Source organism: Lissotriton helveticus, chromosome 9 (genome assembly GCF_964261635.1).
Source record: "Lissotriton helveticus chromosome 9, aLisHel1.1, whole genome shotgun sequence".
In the NCBI taxonomy this organism is placed as follows: domain Eukaryota; kingdom Metazoa; phylum Chordata; class Amphibia; order Caudata; family Salamandridae; genus Lissotriton; species Lissotriton helveticus.
In genome coordinates, this window is record NC_136070.1 from 331,896,530 (window position 1) to 331,914,362 (window position 17,833).

Genomic DNA, 17,833 nt, shown 5'->3' on the forward strand with positions numbered 1-17,833 from the left:
GCCAGGGGATAGCACCCGAAGACCTCTGAGTTCTCCCTGTTCCGGACCACAGAAACACGGAGTCTTCTAGTCGCAGTCAGAGATCAAGTTTTATTGATAGCTACCAAGTAACAGGTGTCCTAGAAGCACGACAAACACGGGTCATGTGTTCTCAGGAGACTGTTCGTTTTTACAGAACCAGCCTTCTCCTTATATACAGAAATAATAGCTGCAAGCAAGAATTCTTGAGTTTATGATATGGCTATACACATATTTCTACAATAATACAAAAGAGCGAAGTCATGTAGGCAAGCCCGTATTTTAGATGTCCAATTCGTGATAGATTACCCAGCCAAGCCCGGAACTCCCATCAGATATCAGTGAAACCCCAATAAAAGAAGGCACCTCCTAGTCATAAAACTGGCCATAAACAGGGAGCGTGGACAGGTGTGTATGTGTGTAGAAAACATGATCTGTACGCGGTGAATGGTTTGTGGTATGTTGTGCATTGATGCTATCGTGTTTGGCCACTGGGCGAGGAGCTGCCCAAACAGGTTCGGCCGGAGGCAATGGAGTCAGTTGGGACAGGTCAGGGGGGAGTCAGGGAAGGTGGACGTGTCCTTTTAGATCAAGCTCGACCTTTAATTGACTTATCATGAGGGCAAGACACAAGATGGATACCGTTTACAAAATGGAGTCTGAGGGGTCAAGACGGAAACTACGATTCAGGGGCGTTAGCATGTCTCGATCATGACGCAAATGCATAGGAATGATGTCCTAATCATTATCGGTTCGTCGACACCAAATTCGTCATGGTACGTTGATGTTTCGGGACACGGGTATTGGACCTCGATACCGGGACAACAGTAGGGTCCAGAATTTCAGAACCACAGACCCTCCTTTTGCCCTCCTATAAGGCAATAATTCATGTTAATCCGAGTCTAAATCTGTATGAAGGAATTCGTGGAGATGCTGCTGTAGCATCATTCTGTTGCTCAGTTCGTCCCTTGACACAGGCTTCCGTACACATGAGGTAGCACAGAGGCCACATAGTGCAGGAGCGCACTGTACACACAGGCAGAACATAAACAGAAGTGCTAAGATCATCCCAATGAAGATCAGTGTTTTCCATCCCCAGGTAGCGATCAGTTCCCAGAACCACCCTAGTAAGGACCAGTCCCCTTTTTCTACGTGAAGGGAACCAGATATCTCGTGTAGCTTAGAGATGGCCTGGTACACTGTCGGTGCGTTATCAGGGATGAAAATGCAACAACTGGATTGGATCACTCTACACACACCACCACGATCGGCGAGTATGATATCTAGGGCAACTCGGTTCTGAAGGGTCATAAGTCGATCCGACTGAAGTTCGGTCGTCAAATTGCCAAGGGCTCTGGCCGTTGTAATCACGGCGGATTCAACTATCCTCGATAACTGGCGAATATCCTGCTGTTCACCATAGGCCCCCAAAATGGCAGAAAACCCTTTGCGAAGTCAGCAAATTCCTGACCCGCGGTGTCGTCTTTACTCACGACACCTCTAGCTGTCCTTGTCCGATGGTAATCTGCTCTGGCCGTGTAGGTGGGAGGCAGCAGAAATGAGATAAAACATGTACCTGAGAAGTCAGGGGGCAACCAGGTGTAGGCTTGGTCATGGCAGACGAAATACGTGCCTTTGGCTGCTAATAGTAGAGGGGAAGTTCGGGAAGCGAACACATAGGTTTCCGTGCATATACTCTTTCCTAATTGTGCTTTGGGATCCCTGCCGATACCTTGTAAACATAAGTGACCTCGGTTGGGTACTATCCAAACTGGGCGGGATTTCTTTGCTGTCTGGCTCTTACTCAGGTAAACCCCATATTTAGTTACGTTCCAACGAGTGTACGGAGTGAGTTCATCTTTGGGAATCGTAAGATAGGTGTCGAACTCTCTACTCATATTTCTTATCCCTGCTACTAGTGCCTTGTTACTGGAATCACTCTCAGTAGAACGGGTCGGGTATGGTTCTAGGGCGAATAGGAACATGGTCTGGAAAGCCCACAGAGAACCATAATAACTGAATGGCAGGATGAAGTATGGGATACCCTTATCCGTTGTGTGTGGCATGAGTCCACATATCCAACAGTTCGATGTGTTCATTATGGACTGGTGTTGGTGTAGAAGTTGAATGAATGAGTTATTTACAAATTCGAGTCTTCTGGCAGACTCGTGTTCAGGTAGAGGGTGAAAGTAGTGTGGAGAGATAGTAGGAGGAGGCGGTGGCCGGGTGTCATTTGAAAAAGTAACTTGGAATACGAATAGAGTATAACCAGTCAAAAACATCGTTATGCTACACAACATTAAAATACACGTTATCAAAAACCTTCTTTTGGCCAATACAGTGCGTAATTGTCTTTCAAAGTTCGTGAGTCTGGTAGGTCTCTTTACCCTAGGAAACTCCATCCTCTAGTTGCTGCCCGCGGTGGTAGGTTGGTTCTGCCAGGGAGTGCGCTCTGTTCAGTCCGGGGTAACTCCCTTGGACCAACCAGAACCGTTGACCTAGACGTCCCCAGTTGCACTCCCCAGACTTCAACCGCGACCCTAGCAGCAGAACCGGATGGTGGTTCGAAAACGAAAATGAGCAAGTTTCCTGAGAGTGAGAGAGCTGAAAAGTCAAAAATAGTTCTTAGGGGAAAAGAAAATCACATTCGTTTGTTTTTATTAGTCTCTTTGTTTAGACCTTAAATTGTACCGTCGTTTTCCTGGTACGGTGTGGTCTTCAAACAATGTCTCAGGTTCGGTAGTGTCCAACTGCATAGACGGTGGCACAAGTCCTTGTAAAATATGATCACTCTCCTTTTCGGTACCAGTTTCTTTTAAACGTGCATCGCTGAAAGGGATGAAGCGAGGTATGGATTCTGTCTCGGAGTCGGCAATTCCTTCGTTGACCCACCGGTCATATGGAAGGGGCAGAGGGACCCGTTTACAATGGGTCCCGTGCACCCAGTTCTTTTTGCCTTCCACCCGAACAGCTGATCTCGTGGAAAGAAGTACCATGTACGGTCCGGTCCACCTCGGCTGTCCGTTGTTTGTGCGCTGGAAATTCCGCACCAAGACCCACGTGCCGGGTTCGATGGAGTGACCTGGATCGTCAGAGGCTGGCGGAGAGGAACTGTGAACCTGTTGGTGTAAAACACGCAATTTAGTTGTTAATTCGCACAAATAGTCAAGCAGTACGGGGTGCTCTATTTCGCTGAGTTTCTTTGGCCTTGGCACGCCCCAGACGTTGGCTGGGCGGCCAAACACTATCTCATGGGGGCTAAGTCCTAACCTGGAATGGACTGTCATTCTGGTTGACAAGAGTGCTAGGGGCAAGGCGTCAGGCCATTTAAGACCTGTACAGGCTTGGATCTTGGCTAATTTGAGCTTTAAAGTGCCATTGTAGCATTCTACTAATCCAGCTGATTGGGGGTGATTTGCAGAGTGAAACTTTTGTTGTATGCCTAAACACTCACACACTCTCTTCATCACGCGTCCTACGAATTCACTTCCATTATCACTCCAGACGATTCTAGGCATGCCGAATCTCGGGAAGAACTCTTTGACAAGGGCTTTGGCAGTTGACAAGGCAGGCCGAGTGGGCTGGGTATGCTCAGACGTGAGTCCCAGGCTCTCCACACCACTGGAGTCAAGCTATCCAGGCTGAATGAAGGCTGATAGCCAGAAACCGGTCCTTGGATGCTTGATTCCGGTCTGGGAAAGACAGGGCTTGGCAGTTCGGACTGGACTTTTCCCATGAGGCAAAGGGTCAGAGCTGATTTGCACATAGCCAGTGTCTAACCCAGGGTGGTGTGGAGTGAAAAAAACGATGGATTTAGGCCCAGATCCTTGTACTGGGGTGAATGTATGACATTGTTCTACATTCTGTCCATCAACTGTGTTTTTTGTAATTTTCACCCCGAGTGGGCTGGGTATGCTCAGACGTGAGTCCCAGGCTCTCCACACCACTGGAGTCAGGCTATCCAGGCTGAATGAAGGCTGATAGCCAGAAACCGGTCCTTGGATGCTTGATTCCGGTCTGGGAAAGACAGGGCTTGGCAGTTCGGACTGGACTTTTCCCATGAGGCAAAGGGTCAGAGCTGATTCGCACATAGCCAGTGTCTAACCCAGGGTGGTGTGGAGTGAAAAAAACGATGGATTTAGGCCCAGATCCTTGTACTGGGGTGAATGTATGACATTGTTCTACATTCTGTCCATCAACTGTGTTTTTTGTAATTTTCACCCCGAGTGGGCTGGGTATGCTCAGACGTGAGTCCCAGGCTCTCCACACCACTGGAGTCAAGCTATCCAGGCTGAATGAAGGCTGATAGCCAGAAACCGGTCCTTGGATGCTTGATTCCGGTCTGGGAAAGACAGGGCTTGGCAGTTCGGACTGGACTTTTCCCATGAGGCAAAGGGTCAGAGCTGATTTGCACATAGCCAGTGTCTAACCCAGGGTGGTGTGGAGTGAAAAAAACGATGGATTTAGGCCCAGATCCTTGTACTGGGGTGAATGTATGACATTGTTCTACATTCTGTCCATCAACTGTGTTTTTTGTAATTTTCACCCCGAGTGGGCTGGGTATGCTCAGACGTGAGTCCCAGGCTCTCCACACCACTGGAGTCAAGCTATCCAGGCTGAATGAAGGTTGATAGCCAGAAACCGGTCCTTGGATGCTTGATTCCGGTCTGGGAAAGACATGGCTTGGCAGTTCGGACTGGACTTTTCCCATGAGGCAAAGGGTCAGAGCTGATTTGCACATAGCCAGTGTCTAACCCAGGGTGGTGTGGAGTGAAAAAAACGATGGATTTAGGCCCAGATCCTTGTACTGGGGTGAATGTATGACATTGTTCTACATTCTGTCCATCAACTGTGTTTTTTGTAATTTTCACCCCGAGTGGGCTGGGTATGCTCAGACGTGAGTCCCAGGCTCTCCACACCACTGGAGTCAAGCTATCCAGGCTGAATGAAGGCTGATAGCCAGAAACCGGTCCTTGGATGCTTGATTCCGGTCTGGGAAAGACAGGGCTTGGCAGTTCGGACTGGACTTTTCCCATGAGGCAAAGGGTCAGAGCTGATTTGCACATAGCCAGTGTCTAACCCAGGGTGGTGTGGAGTGAAAAAAACGATGGATTTAGGCCCAGATCCTTGTACTGGGGTGAATGTATGACATTGTTCTACATTCTGTCCATCAACTGTGTTTTTTGTAATTTTCACCCCGAGTGGGCTGGGTATGCTCAGACGTGAGTCCCAGGCTCTCCACACCACTGGAGTCAAGCTATCCAGGCTGAATGAAGGCTGATAGCCAGAAACCGGTCCTTGGATGCTTGATTCCGGTCTGGGAAAGACAGGGCTTGGCAGTTCGGACTGGACTTTTCCCATGAGGCAAAGGGTCAGAGCTGATTTGCACATAGCCAGTGTCTAACCCAGGGTGGTGTGGAGTGAAAAAAACGATGGATTTAGGCCCAGATCCTTGTACTGGGGTGAATGTATGACATTGTTCTACATTCTGTCCATCAACTGTGTTTTTTGTAATTTTCACCCCGAGTGGGCTGGGTATGCTCAGACGTGAGTCCCAGGCTCTCCACACCACTGGAGTCAAGCTATCCAGGCTGAATGAAGGCTGATAGCCAGAAACCGGTCCTTGGATGCTTGATTCCGGTCTGGGAAAGACAGGGCTTGGCAGTTCGGACTGGACTTTTCCCATGAGGCAAAGGGTCAGAGCTGATTTGCACATAGCCAGTGTCTAACCCAGGGTGGTGTGGAGTGAAAAAAACGATGGATTTAGGCCCAGATCCTTGTACTGGGGTGAATGTATGACATTGTTCTACATTCTGTCCATCAACTGTGTTTTTTGTAATTTTCACCCCGAGTGGGCTGGGTATGCTCAGACGTGAGTCCCAGGCTCTCCACACCACTGGAGTCAAGCTATCCAGGCTGAATGAAGGCTGATAGCCAGAAACCGGTCCTTGGATGCTTGATTCCGGTCTGGGAAAGACAGGGCTTGGCAGTTCGGACTGGACTTTTCCCATGAGGCAAAGGGTCAGAGCTGATTTGCACATAGCCAGTGTCTAACCCAGGGTGGTGTGGAGTGAAAAAAACGATGGATTTAGGCCCAGATCCTTGTACTGGGGTGAATGTATGACATTGTTCTACATTCTGTCCATCAACTGTGTTTTTTGTAATTTTCACCCCGAGTGGGCTGGGTATGCTCAGACGTGAGTCCCAGGCTCTCCACACCACTGGAGTCAAGCTATCCAGGCTGAATGAAGGCTGATAGCCAGAAACCGGTCCTTGGATGCTTGATTCCGGTCTGGGAAAGACAGGGCTTGGCAGTTCGGACTGGACTTTTCCCATGAGGCAAAGGGTCAGAGCTGATTTGCACATAGCCAGTGTCTAACCCAGGGTGGTGTGGAGTGAAAAAAACGATGGATTTAGGCCCAGATCCTTGTACTGGGGTGAATGTATGACATTGTTCTACATTCTGTCCATCAACTGTGTTTTTTGTAATTGACAAGGCAGTATTGTCCTTAAGGGGGTATGCTTCCACCCACCTGGAGAAAGCGCAAACAACAACGAGCACATACTTCAGATTGTTGCATCTCTCCATGTGAATGAAATCGAGCTGCAAAACCTCGAACGGATACGTTGGAGGCGCAAAATGACCAGCTGGAGTTGGGGTTCCCCTACCGGGATTGTACTTCAAACACACCATACAGTTTCTGACCACATTCTCTGCATATTTCAGGATATTGCTATTTTGCCATACTGGGGCCAATACTTTACAGATTCCTTTCGAACTGATGTGCGCAAATCCATGAGCCATTGTTACTACTGCAAGTACATAGGCGTTAGGTAATAGCCATCGCTGGTGTTCTGACAATTCGACCCAACAACCATTCGCATCTAACCTACCCTTACTTTCTCTCCATTCATTCACCTCTTTCTCAGTTGCCTCGGCTTGTATAGATTTCACGCTTTCGATGGTGTCCTCACACATTCCCACATCAGTAATCCATCTAGCGGGACCTACAACATACATCCGACTCATTGTGTTCCTTGCAGTCTCTTTCGCAACCTCGTCTGCAAATGCATTCCCGCGGCCAACATCATCCTGAATCTTTTTGTGTGCACTGCATTTTACAATGGCAACTTGTAGTGGCAAGGTCAGTGACTCGAGGAGCTCATTAACTAGCTGACCATGTTGTATCTTTGCACCATGTGACGTAAGAAACCCACGTTCATGCCACAATCTCCCAAAACTGTGAGCCACACCAAAGGCGTATTGGCTGTCAGTGTACACATTCACTCGCTTTCCTTTCGCTAACACACATGCTCTGGTAAGCGCAATTAGCTCTGCAGCTTGTGCAGAATTATGGGAAATGCGCGCGGTCTCTATAATGGTGTGTAATGCCGTTACGGCATATGCTGCAGTCGTATCACCATTCGGCAGCTTGAAACATGAACCATCAACCCATAAAGTATCGTTGCATTCAGGAAGGGGAGTGTCCTGTAAGTCTACTCTCCCTTTTGTCTCTTCTTCTGTCCTAAAACAGCAGTCATGGTTATCAATCTTGTCTGTTTCTGTCGGAATGGGTAATAACATTGCGGGATTCAGTGCATCGCACCTTTTTATGTGGATGTGACTTGCTAGCAGTGTAAGTTCGTAACTGGATAGTCGAGCGCTAGTAAGGTGTTGTGTCTTCGTCCTGTTTAGTAAAATGTCTACTGCATGCGGAACCATAACGATCAGAGTATTGTTCATGACTAATCCAGCGGATTGTCGGATGCAGACAGCTGCTGCGGCGGTAGCCCTCAGACAACTTGGTAGGGCTTTAGCCACAGGGTCTAGAGTTGCCGAAAAATACGCGCATGGGCGCTGTCTGTCCCCAAAATGTTGTGTTAAAACTGATAATGCACAACCTTCCTTCTCATGGACATATAATGTAAAAGGCTTACTGTAGTTGGGGTTTCCCAACACAGGAGCCGAACATAATGCATCACGCAACTTGTGGAAACTCGTCTGGCAATCTTCAGACCAAGGCATAGGATTTGGCGTGTCTTTGCAGAGTAGTGCCAGCAATAGTTTAGCTAGTAGTGAGAAATTCGGTATTCATTGTCTACAGTACGATGTAATGCCCAAGAAGGCTCGAACCTCTCTCTGTGTCCTTGGGGCACTCAGTTCTGCAATTGCCTGTATTCTTTCTGGTGTCAGTCTCCTTCCCTCCTTCGACAAGATGTGACCTAAGTAGGTTACTTCTTGTCGGCAAAATTGTAGTTTGGAAAGAGAGACTTTGTGCTTCATGTCACATAAGTTACGTAATAATGATAACGTAGCTTTCTTGCAAATCTCTTCAGTGTCTGCAGCGATCAGCAGATCGTCTACGTACTGAATCAGAGTTGAACCATTCGGTAGAATAATCGTGTCTAGTTGTGTTTTCAGGGCCTGACTGAATATTGATGGGCTTTCGCAGTAGCCTTGAGGAGCACACTTGAAGCGGAAGCTTCGTCCTCCTAAATTGAATCCAAAAATATCTCTACTCTCCTCGGCAATCGGGATGCTGAAGAAAGCGTTCTTCAGGTCGATCACCGAGAACCAATTTGCTGAAGCTGGAACCATCGTCAATAAAGCAGTAATGTCGGGGACAACTGGAAACTGTGGGATAACTATCTTGTTCACTTCTCTGAGGTCGATCACGAACCTATACACAGGCGGTTGTAAAGGATCTGTACGCTTTAAGACGGGCAGAACTGGACTGTTACAAACATTTCCTGTTGTTTCTTCGATGACGTCTTTATCAATCAGGTCATAAACAATCGTCAATAATGCATTTTCGCATTCGCTAGATATTTTGTATTGGGGAATACGTGGCAACCTAACGTTGGCTTTCAATGTTATGACATACGGTGCTATCTCCAAACGACCTACATCATTGGAGCCATTAGCCCAAAGTATATCAGGAAGTGATGACAATTCAGTCGGAATATTGTCCTTTGACAAATACATTGGAGAAATGACTTTCTTACCTAAAGTAAGTTGTACTCCCAAGGGGGAACAGTACAAAGTCGCATATAACCTTTTTAGCAAATCCAAACCTAACAAATTTTCACCGCAACCTGTTGTAAGAATGAGGGGTGCTTCTAATTCGCACGGGCCAATAGAAAGAGATATAGGACTGGAGATCGGGTTTCTAACAGGGGCGCCAGAGAAACCTACTGAAACATTCATTTCGCCAGACAAAGGTGCGCCAGGAAGTTTCGAGTGCATGATAGAACTTTTTGCAGCACCAGTATCCAGCAGAAATGACTCTGACACTCCTGACGTAATTACCTTGACATAAGGTCCATTCTGATCTACTGGAACTGAAACAACTCCCTCTCTTTGTCCATGGCTGTCCTAGCAATCGTTACCCTCATTTTCGTGTTCGGTGTAATAGTCGTCAGCATAGTACTGAGCTGACCTGGACGACGCATTATTCTGTTGGTCAAAGCTGTTCATCGAATTCTGAGGCGGAAAGGAAGTTGTATTCTGGGTGAAATTTCCACGGCCCCTACCTCTAGGGGCATGTTGAACACCTCTTCCCCTTACACCTGAAGCACCGCTCGAACGTCGCGCAAGAGCCGGACAATTACCTTTAAAGTGACCCTCTTCTTTGCAATACGCACATTGATTCGGGCCATAAGCAATACGCTGATGGGAAAACTCGTTTCCTTGCGCGTTTCTCGAATACTGCTGTTGTTGTTGATAATTGGGCTGACTAGTCGTACGAGGCGGATAGGCTTGCTGGAGAAGAACTTTAGTTTTTAAATCTTTTGTCTTTTTGTCGACTTTATCTAGCTAGTCTTTGCGCCTATTTTCATAGTACTGTGCTGTAGCTAAAATTTGCGCTGACGTAGAGACAGCCCAAGCACTCTCTGAATCTTTCAGTTTATTACACAGTTCAGGGATTAAATTATGTACGAATTTGTCTACAAACAATCTTTGACCACCCTCGGTAGCCATATCCTGACCACTATGATCGGTGAAAGTCTCCTCAAATCTTGTGAAAAAGTCAGACACATTCTCATCTTTCTTCTGCTTGCACGCAGATAGCTTGTCCCAGTTTACGCGTACTTCAGGCATTATCGTTTTCATGTACGCGATAATTCTACCGGGAAGTTCAGCTATTAACGGCTCAGGTTTAGAACCACCAATTTGTCTAGCATCTATAGCGGCAATGTTCGCCCATGAGTCACCTAGTTCTTGGTCATGGTTCGTATGACGTATTTTGCTCCATAGAGGATGTGGAACAACGTTCCCAAACAACATGTCGATATCCGCTAAATTCATTATACATGAGCTTGCAGTTTGTGATAACTCCTTATAATACCCAGTCGGGTTTTTACGAGGATCAGGCAGTGTCTGCTTGAGTGCTAAGACATCGGATCTTTTCCAGGGGACATGTACCCATACACGCTGGAAATGAGGCAGAATTGGTGGATTCGCATTCGCATCACCTTCCCTCCAAACCGGAGGAACCTCTCTCATGGGGTACTGTCTCGCTCTTTTCCCGCCTGGTGCATCGTCTTCGTGACATGATCTAGAGACGTTTCCCTTACTCCTATAAGAGAGCAATAACTCTATCGCTTTCTCAACATCTGCACCTATAATCATACCTTCATAGAACTTAAAGCGTGTACGCCATAGTTCGTTCATTGTGTATTTGGGATCATTTGTCTTCACATCTTCGCCCAGATATACACACATTTCTTCGAATACGTATCTCTGAGTGGGTGCATTCCATTGACGGAAAACTTCCATAACAGACTGAACATCATATCTAACAGTATCCGTAATCCATTTACGGGCTAGTTCATTCAGCACTTTTCTTTCCTCGTAATCAGGCAGTTGACTATGGGACTGTCTATCTTCTGTTTTAGGGGTCGTTTTAGGCGACCCGAAGAAAGGTGAAAGCAGACCAGTGACGGTACCTGTCACTCTTTGTCTAATAGAAGGAGAACCTTGCGGAGGAGCAAGTGCATCGGAAAAAACAGGCTGAGGCAAAGAAGAAGTAGAGGCAAAAGCAGAGGAAGTTGAAGTAGTAGCAGACGTAGTATCATAGACAATAGCTGGAGCTGTAGGCAAAGTCGTAGAAGTAGATGGAGTAGGTAGCAAAGATGGCGGCCCTTGAGAAGGCTGCGCCGGAGAAGTAGAAACCAGCTGAAGAGGAGCTGGCGTTTGTGCAAGAGCTGGGTTACGTGCGCCGGGGCGCGGTATAGTAAAATGCTTTGGCGTTGTAGTAGTGTCTAACGCATACGGTGGAGGTGAGCTTAATAAGTGGGACATTAATGGATCTTTCTCGGATCTCTCCTCTTGACCTTGTCCCTTATTTGGTAACATCGGGTAGCATTTATCTACTGCTAGTTTCTTGCCCCTAAGTATTTGTTCGCTTTCTTGCTCTTCCTCGTTATCCCTGTATGCAACGGCAGCTTGCACCATTGACATACCTCTTTTATTCCTTTTTGCTAATTTTATTTCTTTCTGTTTGGCTTCTTTGCGCCATAAGCGGAAAGAGTCAAACATCGCCGGCCGGGCTTTTCTCTTGAATAATTTGACCTCTAGGTTATCTAATATTTCTGAGTCGAAACTACCATATTGGGGCCATTTTAAAACACCATCCTTGCGGGTGTATTTTATCCACACTTCATTATATGTGATAGGACCTACGCCGTGCTTTACATAGAGCTCATATGTTGGAGTTCCAATCGGAGGAACCGGACAGGAATCCTCTAATCGGGAGTCCTTACTATAACCAAGACAAAACAAGTTTCCAAGTCTGCTAAAACCAGGCATCTTTGCTCACTAGTCTAGCTTCAAACTTCAAAGGTTTATCTGTTACGATATTTCTCGTGAATACACAAGTCCTTCGGCTTTGGGGCTTGCAAGTACCAAATCAAAGCGTATCTCAAGGATACCAAAAACTAAGGACAAACTAAGGACTGGGAGACGCTCCACTTATACTTAACTGAAGTATTTGAAGATCGGTGACGTCGCTAGAAGACTCGTCTATCGTTTCGCTCTACCAAGGATCACTGGGTCCAAAACAAGGCGATAGTCAGGGCAGCAGTCCTTCGTAGCCGTCGGGACGCGGGGAACCTCGCAGCAAAGACCTTCGGAACCACGTCGGCATACAGGGGTCGCTGAAGTGGCTGGCCGTCCTCTGGAATTTTCACACGAAGCTCCTCACAAACATCTGGCTTGGACCGTCGCCGCTTGATACCGCCCCGAGTTGGGCGCCAACTGAGGTAACGGGTTTTTAGGAACCCGTTTGGTGCCAGGGGATAACACCCGAAGACCTCTGAGTTCTCCCTGTTCCGGACCACAGAAACACGGAGTCTTCTAGTCGCAGTCAGAGATCAAGTTTTATTGATAGCTACCAAGTAACAGGTGTCCTAGAAGCACGACAAACACGGGTCATGTGTTCTCAGGAGACTGTTCGTTTTTACAGAACCAGCCTTCTCCTTATATACAGAAATAATAGCTGCAAGCAAGAATTCTTGAGTTTATGATATGGCTATACACATATTTCTACAATAATACAAAAGAGCGAAGTCATGTAGGCAAGCCTGTATTTTAGATGTCCAATTTGTGATAGATTACCCAGCCAAGCCCGGAACTCCCATCAGATATCGGTGAAACCCCAATAAAAGAAGGCACCTCCTAGTCATAAAACTGGCCATAAACAGGGAGCGTGGACAGGTGTGTATGTGTGTAGAAAACATGATCTGTACGCGGTGAATGGTTTGTGGTATGTTGTGCATTGATGCTATCATGTTTGGCCACTGGGCGAGGAGCTGCCCAAACAGGTTCGGCCGGAGGCAATGGAGTCAGTTGGGACAGGTCAGGGGGGAGTCAGGGAAGGTGGACGTGTCCTTTTAGATCAAGCTCGACCTTTAATTGACTTATCATGAGGGCAAGACACAAGATGGATACCGTTTACAAAATGGAGTCTGAGGGGTCGGGACGGAAACTACGATTCAGGGGCGTTAGCATGTCTCGATCATGACACAAATGCATAGGAATGATGTCCTAATCATTATCGGTTCGTCGACACCAAATTCGTCATGGTACGTTGATGTTTCGGGACACGGGTATTGGACCTCGATACCGGGACAACGGTAGGGTCCAGAATTTCAGAACCACAGTACGTACTCTTCAAATCTAACTTAGAAAAGAACTTTGCACCCTGAAGAGTGGACACCAATTCTCCAATGTTTGGCAAGGGAAAAGTATCTGCCACTACACACTTGTTGAGAGATCTTAGGTCAACACAGAATCTCAATTTTCCATCCAATTTGTTTGTGATTACAACCGGAGACACCCTAGAGGATGCCTCAACAGGTTCTATTACACCACTCTCTATCATTTCATCTATCAAAGATTTCACCTCATGTCTAATTGAGAGTGGAACCCTTCTTAGTTTGTGTTGAACTGGCATACTATTTTCTTTTACTGGATAAGGTGTGAATAGCCTTTAAACTCACCTAATTCGTCTTTGAACACAGGTTTAAATTCACTTAAAATATCACCAACAGAGTGATCCTCAACAACCATGACCTGATTATGAGCTCTTGGGTGGAAGATAATATGTAAATCATATTGATGAACCCATCCTAGTATAGGAGGTCCATCAACTGAGACATAGACCTTACCCAAAGTGGATCTATTTTGGAACACAATATTAGATTCAAAGTAACCAACAATGTCAATGGTTTCACCCTGAAAACCCCTTGGAGAAATGACGCTTTTACCCAACGTTTTGTTACTCCACAGACTGTCGAAAAGTGATTGAGGGATAATGTGGGCTTTTGACCGGGTTGTCGAATAAGCTGACAGACAAAGGGGTTCTTGGTAACGAGGGTTTTATTGTTTTGTATTGTTTCCTTTTCTGTACTGGCACTCGATAGAAAGGTAATGGGTTTTCAGCGTCCTCCGCTATTTGTTTTGCTGTTCCCAGTCGATAGAACTCCCGGTGTCTCCTGGGATTTGTAGGCCTTGCGTCCGCCGTTGTCGTCTCTCGTCAGGAAGACCCCGAGAAAGAAAAGAAACCAATATTTAGGCAACGGTAAGGCTGCTAGATCAGGGTAGGGAAGTGAGGGATCACACGTGTTCTCAACCAATACTAAAGAATAACGGTGCCGGTAAGTGAGGGAGGGGATCGGTGCACAGAGGATTGCTTGTGTCACGGAGGTTTACCCCACTTACGGCCCGCCCACCCCGAGAACCGTGACCGTACCTGTTCTAGCCACACTTCGTGTGAAGTGTGGCTGGGCGATGCGCCTTCCCGTTGGCCTCCCGGCTTGCCGCAGATGTCTTCGTAGGTCCGCGATCCGCTACCTCTCTCCGCTTCTGCCTCCGTCCTCCGCCGTTCTTCTCCCGCCTCAGCTTTCAGATGTTCCACGCTCTCCTCCTCTCCCGATCTCCTTCTCTGCTCTCCCGCCTCCAGCCGATGTTGCACGCTCTCCTCCTCTCCCGATCTCCTTCTCTGCTCTCCCGCCTCCAGCCGATGTTGCACGCTCTCCTCCTCGATTGACTCCTTCGGTTCTCTGTCCTCCGTCCTCTTCCTCTCTGCTCCTCGCTCACGCCACCACTCTCCGCTACCTCCGGGTGTAAAACACACCTGAGTCTCTGTCGGGCGTTCCTTTACCTCAAATTGGTGGGCGGGCTCAGGGTCCAACTCCGCCCAGTTAAAGTAACACGGCTCCTCTCTGTCCTGTGAGGGATTGCACCAGTCGCCAGCCGTTTTCCAGATATCGGTGTGCTGTGCAAAAAGAGGGGACACAGGTAAAGGTAAGCCAGGAGGGCCCGAGTCCGGGTCCTCCTCGTCACAGATAACTATATCTTGACCCAGTGTCAACTATGAGTGATACGTCATGTCTATCAATTGTGAACATTGCCTTGGGTCTGTTTTGTCTTCTATTATCCTCTCCAACTACATCAATGTCATCAATTACTAAAAGTCTGTCTCTTTCTGACTAGTTTCTTGAGTATAGCCTTGAACGACTGCTATTTTCTGTCTGTTTTTAGTCTTACACATTTTTTTAAAGTGTCCCAGTCGACCACATTTGAGACACTCTTTGTTGGATGCAAAGCAAAACCTGGCTTCTGATGTATGACTGTGATTCCAGAAAGTGAGCGAAACTTGTTGTAAGAGGGATTTTTCCTCGATGTTTGTTTGATTTGATTTTTCACTACTGCAAGAGATTCCTCAAAGCATGGTGCACTTTCGTCACCAAAGCATTTTTCAGAGACTTCCGAAACGTCTAGTTGTGAGTTGTTTTTCTTTTGTGTCTCTATGGTCTTCATGCAACTTTCAGATTCTTCAATTACTTTTGCCAATTCAATAGCCACTTTTAGAGGAGGATTCTTTGCTGCCCATGGTCTTTCCTGGATCTTTCTGTTATTGCATTGCACTATCAGTTGATCTCTAATGAGTTCGTCATTCATAGCCCCAAATTTACACTTGACAGACAATTCTCTCAGATGAGCTACAAAATCATCTATGGATTCATCACTTTTCTGACGATGTGTATAGAATTTATAGCGATTCATTAAAAGGTTTTCTTCTTTCGAGAATCTCACCTCTAACCTGCAAATGGCCTCCTTGTATTCATGAGGCATAGGTTGTCCATTTGCTTGCAATGCTTGAGGAAGAAATCTGAAAACCCGCTGAGCTTCTTTTCCTAAGGCGCTGAGAAGAATTGCCTTTTTCCGTTTCCCTGAAAATTCTTGTCCATCAAGTGCTTCTAAATAATTGTCAAAAATGATAAACCAATCCTACCACGCTATTTGGGGATTGCCTGGTGCATTTAAGAATGGTGGGGGCAGAGTAACATTCACTTGTTGAGCCATGGATACGACAAACAGACAAATCAAAAAAATATATATATATTATGCAGCAAAATAATCCAATGCAAAATACTGAATATGTTATTGATGATAAGATGGATGAGGTTAGGTACTGACCTATGTCAAAATTTACTTCAAGCAAAACGAGGGATGTCCTTTTCCAATTCAATATGTTCCCAATTTTTTTAACCAATATTTAAAACGAAGAATGTCACTTTCCAATACAAACTTTTTTTTTAAATAACCATTAATATTGCATACCTGTAAAAGGTCTGACTGTAAACACGCAATTTCGCTATGATCAAATGTATTTCAACTTCCTTGTAGACTTCTACAACTTGCTCGTTGTCCGTTTTCGTTAGGTTCCTTACAATAAAGATTTTTTTTTAAATGGCTGCTCGCGTCCGTGCCTGAGGCTTGGAACGCACGTTTGGCGCAGAGCAGCTAACGAGACTTCCATATTGACTTGTGCGCACTGGAGAATTGTGGGACAGATCTTGGATGACACATAGAAAAGGAATCCTCGGGGTTTGAATGACGCCTCTGCTGTGCGTTGCTAGGATACACACGCAGCCACAACACTGCGCGCACTACTCAAGTTTAAAGATGATGTCATCAAAATCAAGGAACCAATAGAAATTGGACTTTCCTTCGTCCAAACGAGCTGCACTCCTACGCGGATTGCAGGAGGGAATTGGTCCACACGGAATGTGTTCGTCCACCGTCCGGCAAAGGGTTCTGCTCACTGCCACGATAGATTACATGATGTTGCAAAAAATGAATCCTCCGTCTTGATAAGCAGCAGTCTCTCGAGTCTGGTCAGCTGAAGATCGTCGCCAAAATGTTGAAAGAAGACTGCAGGCACTTCTTCAGGTAAATAACGCTAGTTCATTTCAGAGGGACAGGAACAGCAAACCCAAAGCCTGCTGACCAGACTCCTAACTGAATCTTGTGGAACATCAGTTGTGGAGTCGGAACGCGTAGGCATTCTGGAATATGGGAGGTGAGAGCGTAGAGAGGAAATACAATCATTGATAACAATAAGCATAGAAATTATTTACAACACAATCAAAGAAGCAGCAACTCGCCCCTTTACTCAATTTGAGACGTTTCTGGGCACGTACACCACTACTGAGGGTTTATTAGGGACACTCTATAAGATTCTCACAGAGGAGGCTGATGGACTGATATTGGGATACCAAACAGCATGGGAAACCATGTTACTTCACACATTAGGGGACAAACTGTGGACTGCACACCAGTGGTTAATTTGTAGAAAATAACGGCGGGGCTCTCGTCAGGAGGCAGCTTAACCCAGTCCATTTCTCCTGTTAGCGGCACCTAAAACAGAACCAACTACTAACCATGAAAGTGGGGAGAGGATGATGTGGTGTAATGGCCAGAGCTGCTGACTTCGGAGCTGGGAACCAACGAACATCGTGTGATTCTGGGCAAATCACTTAATCTAAATTAATGTGTCCTTAACTGGTGCTCATGAAAAGTGCTGCTGTTGATGATTAATTGCCGGTTCTGAACACCGGAAACCACCGGCTCAAATTAAGCACTGCGGTACACTGGCAGAATCTCTACAAAAACTTTACGAGCCTGCAACATAGAGAGGCAGAATACAAACTACTAATGCAGTGGTACTTGACACACTGTAAACTCAAAACTGTGTACCATACTATGACAGACCGGTGCTGGAGATGTGGGATAGAAAGAAGTACATACCTACACATCTGGAGGACCTGCTCAGTGATGCAGGAGTTCTGACATAGGATCCTCAACCATATAGACTATCTTGAGACTACACTGCAGAGAGAACCTGCCTGATTCTATTGAGTTTTTTGGGGAACGGTGGGAGGGAAAGGGGGAACAAAGGTAAGGTGATATTAGTCCACCTTCAAGGAGCAGCCAAGAGGCTGGTTACACTTTAATTGAAGAAAA